The sequence below is a fragment of the Leptonychotes weddellii genome, chromosome 2 (genome assembly GCF_054177405.1).
Source record: "Leptonychotes weddellii isolate Sample4059 chromosome 2, ASM5417740v2, whole genome shotgun sequence".
In the NCBI taxonomy this organism is placed as follows: domain Eukaryota; kingdom Metazoa; phylum Chordata; class Mammalia; order Carnivora; family Phocidae; genus Leptonychotes; species Leptonychotes weddellii.
In genome coordinates this window covers 42,420,374-42,433,279 of record NC_138370.1, presented here as the reverse complement: position 1 = coordinate 42,433,279, position 12,906 = coordinate 42,420,374, and the positions used below count along the sequence as shown (strand labels likewise).

General features: G+C 38.2%; 1 protein-coding gene across 1 annotated transcript in view; it reads left to right on the top strand.

Annotated features, from left to right (window-relative positions):
• Positions 1–9,871: 9,871 nt before the first annotated feature.
• HMBOX1 (homeobox containing 1) overlaps positions 9,872–12,906 on the top strand; it is an 82,149-nt gene continuing 79,114 nt past the window's right edge. The window contains exon 1 of the mRNA XM_081810669.1: positions 9,872–9,966. The gene's annotated coding sequence lies outside the window, so the exon portion shown is untranslated. The remainder of the gene's footprint in view (positions 9,967–12,906) is intronic.

Here is a 12,906-nt window from a genome sequence, read left to right as displayed (position 1 = left end):
GCCATTGTATTGCCTGTAAGGTGACTTTTACCGTATATTGTCTGTGTTCCTTTCTGGTCTATGTTGCTTTTAGGCTCTCTCTTTGCTTAGAGGACCCCTTTCAAGATTTCCTGTAGGGCTGGTTTTGTGTTTGCAAATTCCTTTAGTTTTTGTTTGTCCTGGAAGCTTTTTATCTCTCGTTCCATTTTCAATGACAGCCTAGCTGGATAGAGTATTCTTGGCTGCATATTTTTCTCGTTTAGTGCTCTGAATATATCCTGCCAGTCCTTTCTCCAGGTCTCTGTGGATAGGTCTGTTGCCAATCTAATGTTTCTACCATTGTGTAGGTTACAGATCTCTTATCCCGAGCTACTTTCAGGATTTTCTCTTTGTCTCTGAGACTTGCAAGTTTTACTATTAGATGCCGGGTTGTTGACCTATTTTTATTGATTTTGAGGGGGGTTCTCTGTGCCTCCTGGATTTTGATGCTTGTTTACTTTCCCAGATTAGGGTTGTTCTCTGTTATAATTGCTCCAGTATACCTTCTGTCCCTCTCTCTCTTTCTTCTTTTCCTGGGATCCCAATTATTCTAATATTGTTTCATCTTATGGTATCACTTATCTCTCGAATTCTGTCCTCGTGATCCAGTAGTTGTTTGTTTATCTCTCTTTTTCTCAGCTTCTTTATTTTCCATCATTTGGTCTTCTATATCACTAATTCTCTCTTCTGCCTCATTTATCCTAGTGGTTAGAGCCTCCATTTTTGATTGCACCTCATTAATAGCCTTTTTGATTTCGACTTGGTTAGATTTTAGTTCTTTTATTTCTCCAGAAAGGGTTTCTCTGATATCTTCCATGCTTTTTTCAATCCCAGCTAGTATCTTTAAAATCATCATTCTGAACTCTAGTTCTGACATCTTACTAATATCTGTATTGATTAGGTCCCTGGCAGTCAGTACTGCCTCTTGTTCTTTTTTTTGAGGAGAGTTTTTTCTGTCTTGTCATTTTGTCCAGAGGAGAATAGATGAATGAGAGAACAAAATGGTAACAGGGTAACAACGACCCCAGAAAACTATAAACTAATCAGAAGAGACCTGAAACAGGGGGAAAAGAAAGGGAAAGAAAGAAAAAAGAAAAAGAAAAAGATAAAAAACAAACACACACATAAAAACCAAAAAACAGAATATGATCAAATATGATCAGGCTGGTGCGTAGATCAGTGCCACACACTAGATTTTGGGCATATTTTGGTCTGTTAGAAGAAAGTGCCTCTCAAATTTTAAAGAAAGAAAAGCTTATATATGTACAGAAGTAAGGTTAAATACGATGAAGGGATGGAATATGAGTGTTAAGATGAAAATTGTAAGATTTTATAAAAGGAATTGATAACATAAGAAGTTGGTTGAAAAAAGAAAGAAGAGGATTAAAAAAAAAAAGGGAGAGAATGTGATCGGGCAGGAGACTAGAACAAAGCCATACACTAGAGATTTAGGGTACATTTTGGTCTGTTAGAAGAAACTGTATCCCAAAAAGTTAAAGAGAGAACAACTTATATATATATATATCAAAAATAAGGTTAACTACTATGAAGGGATAGAATATGACTCTAAAAATGAAAAATAAAAAAGATTTTTTTAAAAAGGGATCAGTAAGATGTTGGTTGAAAAAGGGAAAAAGAAAAATTAAAAAAAAAAAAGAAAAAGAAAATTTAAAAATTTAACTTTGAAAGACTAAAGAATCATGGGGAAAAAGCCATGAATTCTATGTGCTGGAATTCTGCCATTCTCATTGATCGGTAAACTTGGTCTTGGCCGGCTGTTCTTGGGGGTCTTCTGGGGGAGGGTCCTGTCGCAGTGGTTCCCAGATGTCTTTGCCAGAGGCAAAATTGCCCCACCTCTGCTAAGTAATCTGTTCGGGTTTGCTCTCGGGAGCTTTTGTTCCCTGTAAGCTTTCCGTATAGCTTTGGAGGATGAGAGTGAAAATTGCGGCCTCCCAATCTCTGCCCCGGAGGAGCAGAGAACTCGGGGCCCCACTCCTCAGTGAGCCCCCAGAGAAAAGCAGTCAACCACTCCCGTCTCCCCTGACTCCGGCCGCACTCCATGCTCACCCGGCCTGTGACCGAGCATTTCTATCTCTGGCACACGACCCCATGTGGAGTCTCCAAACCCAGCAGATCCCTGTGGTTTGCTCACGTGCCACTCCTCCTGGGGAGGAAGGGGAGTCTCCCCAGATCTGCCGCTTGTTGGGTCTCTGCTGGAAGAGTAGTGGCCTGACTGTGCCATGGATCACAGTTTATGGCAACCCCGAGCAGAGAGCCCGCTCCTTGGCTACCTCTCTGCAGCCGGCTTCCCTGCTCCGGTACCTGGGAGCTCTGCCGCACTCAGGCACCCCCAGTCTTTCTGTGACCCCGAGGGTCCTGAGACTACACTGTCCCAGCGAGGGTTCCACCCCCCACTTAGCCACTGGAGTGACGTCCCTCAGCAGAGCCGACTTCTAAAAGTTCCGATTTTGTGCTCCGCGGCTCTATCACTTGCCAGAAGCGGCCAACGGAGGCCCCCTCCCCCGCCGTCTATCTTCCCAAATGTCCCCTCGGATTCACTTCTCCGCACATCCTACCTTCCAGAAAGTGGTCGCTTTTCTGTTCAGAGAGTTGCTGCTATTTTCTTCTTCGATCTCCTGTTGAGTTCTTAGGTGTTCAGAATGGTTTGATCCCTATCTAGCTGAATTCCTGGGACCAGATGAAATTTAGGTCTCCTACTTCTCAACCATCTTGCTCCTCCCCCTCCATTTCTCTTTAGGGACAACTTGCTCACACTACTTTTGTGAATGCCCTATGTTTTTATACCAAGCCAGTCCTTTTTCCCAGCATTACTTTTATGAGCAATTGAAGAAACATTCTCCAGAAAGGTAGAGATAGTAAATAATAATCATGTCATTTACTATTATATGAATAAATATCATAACATTATAAATGTATACAATGTATTATATATTTAAGCTGTAATAATAGAAGTAATTGGTCATTAGTGTACTTTTTTAGTGTAGTGAGATTCAGCTATACATGTAATTATCCACTGTAAGAAATGAAAGATAGTTAAGTGGTTCCCAAGAACATATTAGGCACTTTGAGTTAAAAAAGAGAATGATTTCATGTCAAATGAGATGAACTCTATTGCTTCACAAATCCACTTGTCTTTGACACAGAGAAAATGAGTTTTTTAGTATCTAAAAGTTATATTGTAGAGACTCATCCATGAGTCATCCATTATAAATTTAAACTTTCTATATTACAGAGGTTAAAAACCTTTGTTTATCAAGGACCACTGAATGACAGGGTTAAAAAATAACAGCAACAAAGGCCACTTTCAAGAAAACCAAATTAAGAGATTTGGGGGCAAGAAAACTAGAAAACATCACCATTCTACTTTTAAAGTACAATACTGTTTTTCATTTTATATTAAATAGGATATGAGACAGTAGAATTGAAGAGATCAAAAGAAAAAAAGTGCTGTCTTCTTTGTCTTCCTTTTTTCAGTTATTGGTTCACCATCTTTTCAGCCACCCAGCTCACTGGGACAGGTTGAGAAAGATGGATAAGAGGAAGAATGTAAGTTTGGTAATGAGGATGGTAAATCTGAGGTGGAAAAAGAGATTTATAAACTGGTTCTGGAGGATTTAAAGTGGGTATCAGTATTTCTATACAGAGACCCTCAGGCCTTTGGATTGTGGAAATAAATTATTACAATTTGTTACCTATATTCAATAAAATTGCCTTTTTCTTACTAGCAGTTAACTGTTCCTCCACCTCTGTTCCTTCTAACTTAATGTCTGTGCCTTAACTAAGGAAAATTATTCTTTTATTTATGACATTTTCACTTTATAAAGTACTTTAGGCCAGATAGATTCCCAAGCCAAAGACACCCATTTCCTTGGATCAGTCTCTATGAGATACAGATTTTCTTATTCACAGCTTTGAAGTTTTCTATTCTATAGAAAGCCTTTCTGTTATGAGAATAAAGTCCAGCAGATTTTCTTGAATACAGTCTAGTGAGTGGGCCTACTGATGTTGCCAAAATAAATAAACCTTTGAGACTGGAGACTTCGTTTTTGTTTCTTCCATAATATTTTACACAAAGTAGAGGCTTAATATTTATCAATAAAAGTAAGACTGTTATTTGCATCATTTAGAATCCTCATGTGTTAGAAAAGGAAAAGAGGAATAAGTGCGTTTGATGGCTAAGAATAGCATCGATTTTCAAAGTGTGATCATCAAGAGTTTTCTTGAAGGCAACTTCTGGAAGGAAGCTGAAAAATCATTTTAAAACATTAGAAAGTGCTGTTTAAGATTCCCCTTATCTGTTCAGTTTTGTCCCTCAGTATATTATACTTTGTTTTGTTGTGCCCCACCCCCACCCCCAGGCCCCTTACCCACAGTTGCTCTTTTTATACCTCAGTTATTAGGGCTTATAAGGAATGCCTCATTTGAATCTCTGTCTCTCTGTTACTTTCTCTTTCTGTCTCGCCGTGTAAGACCACATGTCTACTATTACTTTCATTTAATTAAAAACAAATAACTGGCTTTTGCCTCAGATTATCATAGTAGAGTTCTTATGTGTCTTAGTATCCCGGGCCTAGTCAGTTCTCTATATTTCAGATAACAAACATGAATATGTGTTCCACATCCTGATGATCAGGAATCTATAATGTTAAAAGGAAAGAGCAGTACTGAAATGTGACCTTGCACAAGTCAACCTCAGAAAAGCTGGCTTTCTTTATCTGCAAATTTGAGAGAATTAATGTTTGTCCTTGAACCTAATAGAATCTTTTGTGGGTATAAAATTAAACAAAGGGGCGCCTGGGTGGCTCAGTTGTTAAGCGTCTGCCTTCGGCTCGGGTCATGGTCGTGATCCCAGGGTCCTGGGATCAAGCCCTGCATTGGGCTCCCTGCTCCACGGGAAGCCTGCTTCTCCCTCTCCCGCTCCCCTGCTTGTGTTCCCTCTCTCGCTGTGTCTCTCTGTCAAATAAATAAATAAAATCTTAAAAAGTAAATAAATAAAATTAAACAAAGCTTTGTAAGCTGTGCAAGACCTCTGCAACTTTAAGATATTATAGGGATGATAGTCTAAAGTACCACTTAGAAAAGCCTACATTAAAATAAAACATTCACACTCCTATAAAGCAGCAAGGGACATCTTTTCAGTTTCTGCATTTCTTTATCTGTGCTAGCCTCTCAATCCTCTATGGAAATTCATTCCACCTCTAAAAACCTAGGTCAAATGTCACCACCTCCATAAAATCTCTCTTTATGCCCTAAATTAAAAGTGATTTCACCTCTTAGAATTCAGATAATTTGGCAACCTTTTAATGGACATAGCAGTTGCCTTATATTTTCATTCTTTTCAGTCTACCCACTGCTCTTGAGTGAAACATCTAGATATTGTAAAACTAAATTAGACTAGGCAGTAGTCACTCAAACCTTAAATATGTCTAAAGTCACATGGGAAATCTTGATCTTCTTGTAAGTTGGGGCCTTCTACTTCAAACACGGTGTACTTGTGTTTCACATAATCTCTTGTGTTTACACAACCCCTCCGACAGTAGGTCTTTTGCACCTGATGGTGCCTTAGTCTAGAATCAGTGTTTTCTGTCTCTCTTTGTGTGGTACCTATCCTTCAGATCTGAGCTTTATCATTAATTACTAAGAGAATTGTAGCCTGTTACAGATTCCTAGTGAATCCTTTCTTAGGTCAACTCTCCCACATTATATATTCTCAGAGCACCAAGTACTCCATCATAGCACTCATCACAAGTGAAGCTTTGCCATTTATTTGTAAAATTATTTAAACAATGATTTTCACTCAACTGGAAGCTCCATGAGAGTAGAAATTATATATGTTCTTGTTCTCTGTTATATTACTGTTGCCTGTATGTATGCCTATTGCCTATAGTTCCTGAAACAGTCTTAACTGGGTAAATCGTGTGCATAGATGAGTAATGGTTCACAAACATCATTTTGACAAACATTGGACCAGGAGTTCTGGACCCTAACATTCTGTTCCCTGGCTTGCTTACAACTGACTGTCAGTTCTCTCTTAACCTTTCTGTTTTGGAATCTAAAACTTAAGGAAACCTGTTCTGCCTACAGGGCAGATGTTCACAGGGTACTGTGAACATTAAATAAGAAATGTGATGATACTTTGAAAAGTCTAAAATGCTATTCAAATATAAAATTACATGAAATAGTGATATGTAAGTGGAAGACACTGTCACGGATACAGCGGGCCATGTAACTGTTATGTATTCTTTAAGCCATAGGAATTGCATTTCAAGGTGGAGTTTAATCTCTACTTCTTGTACATTTGATTTCTTGCTTATTTTACAAATTATAGCTCTCACTATCCATTGTTTAAGGTAGTGAATATCATTTATTTCCACTTGTGAAAAACGTATCAGTCAAAATTGCCTAAGACTAGCCTTCAAATTCCTTTTTATGGTCCAGCAAGCCCTATGGTATTAATACAGACCTCATCTTTCACAAATGGCTTATCTATGTGTTTGTTAATTACTTAATACTACCTGCTGTGAGGCATAAAGAGATTGTATATGTTACTTTAACAGAATTAAGATGGAATAGGAAAACAGTTAAACAAATTGAATGGATACTTTGTTGTATTTTTGGAACAGGGCATGATACCCTCAACTTTTAAAACAAACTCTCTATGTTTGGTCATTCCATAATTTTCTTCTACTAGCCCTATTAAAATATATTTATGTTGCCCCCCTCTCTGTTTTCTGTTCCCAGTTCTTCATACCATCACCCTTTTTCATTCCTCTAATTTTTCTTCTTTTTAACTTCAACAATTTGGGTTGCAGGGGAAAAAAACCTGGCACTTAATCAAGAACATGATCTCATTGCTTTCAATGGCTTAGAAAAGAAACATTTTAAAGCAGTTGAAAGATTTCACTTTGGAAAGTAGGTACTGCATAACTAAGTGTGTTGGTTCCCAGCAGAGCCTTGAGTAACCTCTTTCCAGCCATACTCATGTTTTTTCTCTTCTACTTCCTGTTCAGTGAGCAATAGCCTAGGTTTAAAAAAAAAAAAAAAGCCAGTAAGACTTTCCTTTTGGCTCTCTTGCCAGGATATTGTTTTCAGTTCTTTCATCCTGTGCATAATACTTTTATATTTTTATAGCATAATTATTTCTAGGCTTCATCCATCTATATAAACATGAAATAATAACTTTTAATTCCCTTCTGCTCACACAAACCCTCCAGCCTTTTCAGAGTTCCCTTAGGTATTTCTGGGAGTCTATGAGTAGAATGTAACGTGTTTAGGAACATGAAGTGAATATTCTTTTCTTACAGCCTGCTTGGGAAGTCCATCCTCCTTGAGCTACCCCAACGCGGTACCTTTTCACTGCCACTGCTGCTCGGTCTTCTATGAGGGACAGTAGCCAGGAATTCTGCCTTTAGTGCTTTCGGAGTGCCCAGGAGGTGCAGGGCTGAAGTAGAGAGTTCCCCCTACCTCCCATCTCTGTGCCACACTTTGTACCCAAATCCCAAACGGTAGAATTGGTGCTCACACTTTCAGCCTCTCTTGAAAAGGTTTCTTACCTTTTCCATCTATCCCTTTATTTCTGGGCTCAAAACCAGTTCAGAGAGCCAGATGGAAAAAGACACCATGCCATTTCTTCCATTGTCCTTATTTCATCTCACCCTGCTCCTGCTCACCCTCTCAACCGCCTTTAGATTCCTGCTGAAATTTGCATCATCAATGGTGTTGCTGAATTCTTAATCATTCTTGGAATTAACTGAGTTAACCTGTTACATCTTTAAAAGCTGGTTTTTGAATAAGTACCTTTGCTACAAAATTCAAAAGATACAAAAATATGTCCAGTGAAAAGGCTAGCATCTCCATCCCTCAGGTATCAAGTTCCCCACTGTGGGGGAATCAGTATTACCAGTTTCTTCTCTCTCCTCCTAGAAGTGCTTTATTCCTGTATAAACAAATCTATATAGTTAACATATATATTCTTCCCCACTCTCTCCCTTCTCCTTTGCAAATGACATATATTTGTATTAGTACATCAGGAATTTCCTTATTTTTTTATGGCTGCATTGTATGGTTATATCATAACTTATTTATCTTGTCCCCTAATGGTGGACATTTGGGTTTCTTCTAAACTTTGCCTATTACAAATAATGCCGCAGAGAATAACTTTTAACGTAAGTTATTTTGCCCATGTATGAGTGTATCTGTGGGGTAAATCCCTGGAACTGGAATTGCTAGGTTGAAGGTTATATAATTTTGTACCTGCTACATTTTCAGTTACTAAATTTTTAAGAGTTTGTTTTTGATTTCTAGCTTATATTCTAGACTCCTTTTAATAAATTAACAGGCTCACCACCTCATTCTATTTGGTGATTGCTCAGGCAGTGCCCAAGTAACATAAATAAATGGACCAGGAGTAAGGAAAAAAAAATAGATTTAGGGGGCGCCTGGGTGGCTCAGTCGTTAAGCGTCTGCGTTCAGCTCAGGTCATGATCCCAGGGTCCTGGGATCGAGCCCCGCATCGGTCTCCCTGCTCGGCGGGAAGCCTGCTTCTCCCTCTCCCACTCCCCCTCCTTGTGCTCTCTCTCTCGCTGTGTCTCTCTCTGTCAAATAAATAAATAAAATCTTTTAAAAAAATAGATTTAGTTTTTGTTTTCATACTTTTCAGAGAGAGAAAAGTATAAAGAATTATTTCTCTAGCCTAGTACAAAACTCAGTGTAAGCTCAGTGATAAATGGCAGCTGATACTTAGTATCTAGAGATGGTAGGGACTGTGGTGAACTGAAGGATGCTTGCCTTACTTAAAGTCAGGCAGTGCCATACAATTTCAGCCAGTTTTTGGCACACAAGGTATTACAAACTCAGTGGTGACTCAGTGGTGACAGATGCTGTAAATTTTTCTTTAAAAACAGAAACCTTCATATTTATATCCATGTCCTAACTTCAAAATTCCATGTAGACCAAACAAGATACATCCATGGGATTGATCCAACTTGCTGAGTCTCCAGTTTATGCCCTCTACTATTGTACATACAGAGGTGGCTTTTTGGTCTATTTCTCTAGCTCTGACTCCCACTTATTCTGGTTCTTTATCATCTGCTATCAACTAGATACTGCCTCTAGATATTCCAGTGATTGTTAAATATTTAGTTCTGTATATCACCATTGTCTGTCTTCTTAAATCTTCATTTGGAATTTCCTTCAGCCTTAATGAGTCCAGAATCATGAGATTCTAATATCTCACCTCTATTCATTTAGTCACCATATCCTATGACTCCCAACAGGCATTTTCTATTTTATCTTATTATTTTTTTAAGATTTTATTTATTTGTCAGAGAGCACAAGCAGGGGGAGCGGCAGGCAGAGGGAGAAGCAGGCTCCCCGCTGAGCAGGGAGCCCGATGTAGGACTCGATCCCAGGACCCTGGGATCATGATCTGAGCCAAAGGCAGTTGCTTAACCAACTGAGCCACCCAGGCATCCCAGCATTTTCTATTTTAGAGGTGTAGACTGTTAGAACTTTAGCAGGCAGGATCAGAAAATACTGCTACTCATTATGTTCTCTCCATGATCTCTACCAGAATTCTTTCTAAATTTTGGTCATTATTTGAAGGGCCTGGGAGGATATGATCATAGATGTTAATAAGTATTAAAATAAAACTTAGCAAGAAAGGTTTTTCCACCTGTAGTAATTCATGGCATCCTTTGAGTGTGTTTTGTTCTATGAGGTATTGGAAGAGGAATTAATACTTTGAGCCAAAGTCTCCAAACATTGGGTTATGATTCCTATTGGACAAAACTCTTACCTATCTACTTCATGTCTTTTTATCCCACGTTTCAGAATTTCCTACTAGAGAGGGTTATACAGTTGTCTGTATTACCTCTTCCCTCCCTCTTGTCAGAGACTTCCATTGCGCCCATCCCAGTCCATCAAAGATGAGTACACAATTTTGAGGACATAAAAGTAATTCCTTTCAGATGACTGGAAACTACTGCCATTGATGCTTTTTCTCAAATGGTCGAAGTCATTTATTCATAATTAGAGTAATTAAAAAGTTAGAGGCACTATAAAAAATTGAATTTGGTTGGGGCGGGGGAAACTTGGGACAATGAGTCCTTGCAGTTACTGGGGGAAAGCAAGCCTTGTCCAAGCAGTTCTTGGCTGGGAGCTATCTAGCTCTCGATTTCTGCATAGTCATGAAACTATTTTCTCTCATAGCTTAGTTTTCCAAATAAACTCCCCTCCCAGGGGCGCCTGGGTGGCTCAGTCGTTAAGCGTCTGCCTTCGGCTCAGGTCATGATCCCAGGGTCCTGGGATCGAGTCCCACATCGGGCTCCCCGCTCTGTGGGAAGCCTGCTTCTCCCTCTCCAACTCCCCCTGCTTGTGTGCCCTCTCTCGCTGTGTCTCTCTCTGTCAAATAAATAAATAAAATCTTTAAAATAAATAAATAAATAAAAATAAACTCCCCTCCTGGAAAGCCAGTATTCTCAATACAAGCCATTACATTGTTTTTCTGATAGTCTCCTTAAATTTGTTTTCCGTTAGGTTACAATAACCTTTCTGAAAGATTACAAAGGAGCAAGGGAGCTAACATTTCTGGGTGCCTACTTTAGGAGCCTTTTTTATGGTATTTTGTTTTAGTCCTCATAGTGACCCCTTCAGGTAGATATCACTGCTCACAATTCACAGAGGAGGAAACCAGCGCTTAGTGAGATTAAGACATTTGTACAAGATCAAACTGCTAACAAGTGGTAGAAGCTGAGATTTCAAACACGAAACCATCTTGCTCCAAGTCTCTTATTCTTTGTATTATTCCATTATACTCCCAGTTTTGAATTTTAGAAGATTATTTTGTTAACGATGTGTCACAAGGAAAAGAATGGAGGTAGGGAGAACAGTTGTAAACCATGGCATTAATATAGCAGAAGAGAAGGTTTTAAGTAAGATAGAGAAGGTCACAGATAAAAGAACCTGTTGAGGGTAATTAAACCATTGGTTTAGCATATACTTGTGTTTTGTTTTAGTTCACTGTATAAAGAGTGGATTTTTCAAGCTATAAATTCCAATTTAAAATGACAACCTATCAAATATATATTGAAATTATTAACGCTTAGTATTTGGGGATATGGCATAAAGTATAAATCAGAATTTTAAGACTGAATCATTCTTTGTCCTCTGTAGAGATTGTCTTTAATATGAATGTGCTTGATAGGTATTTTTAAATCTTTCCTTTTAGTTATACATTAATTCATATAAAAAAGTAGTAAAGATCATGGGATACAGATTTAGCACATTTTTTTATGCTGGTTAGCATAATACGAAAACATAATACGAAAGAATTTAAAACTGATTTGAGTCTGGAAATTATTCCAAAGATTGAACAAGTCTTGCCACTTGTAATTAGATATAAATCCATAGTACAGAAAGTGCTTTTTGAGAGCTAGTAGTATTTGGTAGCATACAGTAAATAATTTAAAATATTAATACTATATATTGTATGGTGCATTACACTTTATAATTATCATTATAGTTTGAGAACTCATGAGTTTGTCAGTAGATATCTGAAGAAAATAATTCAGAATAAGGGATCTGAAATACATGAAGATTATATTATAGCAAGTAAAATTGAGATAAGCCATTATGATTCTGGAGTAGAATTCGTGATTTTGCTAGGAATGGCCAGGTCATGGGGAACATAAAGGAACAAAAGAAAGAGAGAAAATATGATGGTATCTGCACCCCCAGGATTTTAAAGATGAGCATGAGAAAGCTGTGGGCTCCCTGACTCAGGTAGAGAGCCTTTTCTCATGACTTAAGATGCTTTTTATGCCTGTTCAGTCGGGCAGTACAAAATGTGAGGCTCTAAAATAACTGTAGTAGACTGTGAGGAATGCATGGAATAAAAGAAAGTGCAGCTGTCCTTGGGATTCTTACAGTGTTATAAGTTTGGGGATAGAGCATAATAAGTTGGCTCCCTGGAATTTGATTTCAACTTCAGTCGTAAAACATTATTTGATTGGTCACCTCCTTAGTTTAAATTATGTATTAGCATATCTTCCTGAGATGTGGAAGGTAAAACATTTCTCTGCTTCTCTTGCAAGGGAGAGCATATGAATTCCCTCATCCTCTACCTTTGTATCCTCCTTTTAGCACTCACCCCCTAATAAATGGACAAGAGGATGCTTCAAAGCTAGTCATATGAGTTGTTGATGATGCTTTCTGAAGTCAATGTAATGGATGCTGGGAATGCCCAAAAATAACGTTTCTATTAACTTGTTGTTGATATTATCAGAAATTCTACCATTACCAATTCATAAGTTTCCTATTAAATTGGGTCATCCCTAGTAAAGCTATTGATTTAATTTCTATCTAACCAAGATAATACTTAGCATTTTTAATAGAAATTTTCAACCATAGGTTCCTCTTTGATCTGGCCTTCCCAGTAGCTCCCACTTCTCTGATTTCATGTTCTATTGTTCACGCAACTCTAGCCACACCATCCTCAGTGGTATTCTTTAAACATGATGGACAGTTTCTGCCTCAAGGTCTTAATCTTGAATGTTTTCTCCCCTTTATTTACATGGCTTGCTTCCTAACATCATTCAAGTCTTTACTCTGATTTAGCTTTATCACTGAGGCTTTCTCTGAGTACCCTATTTAAAGTTGTAACGCCACCACCCACAATCCCTAAATGCTTTCTCAGCTTTATTCTTCTTTGTTGTACCTACCATGATCTAAATACTGTATATTTGACCTTTAAAAAAAATTTTTTTTTTGACTTTCACTACAAGAAGGTAAGCTTTATGTGAACAAGGATTTTGTTTTGTTCATTGCTGTATTTCCCAGTGTAATTTCTCACATGTAGTTAGATGCTCA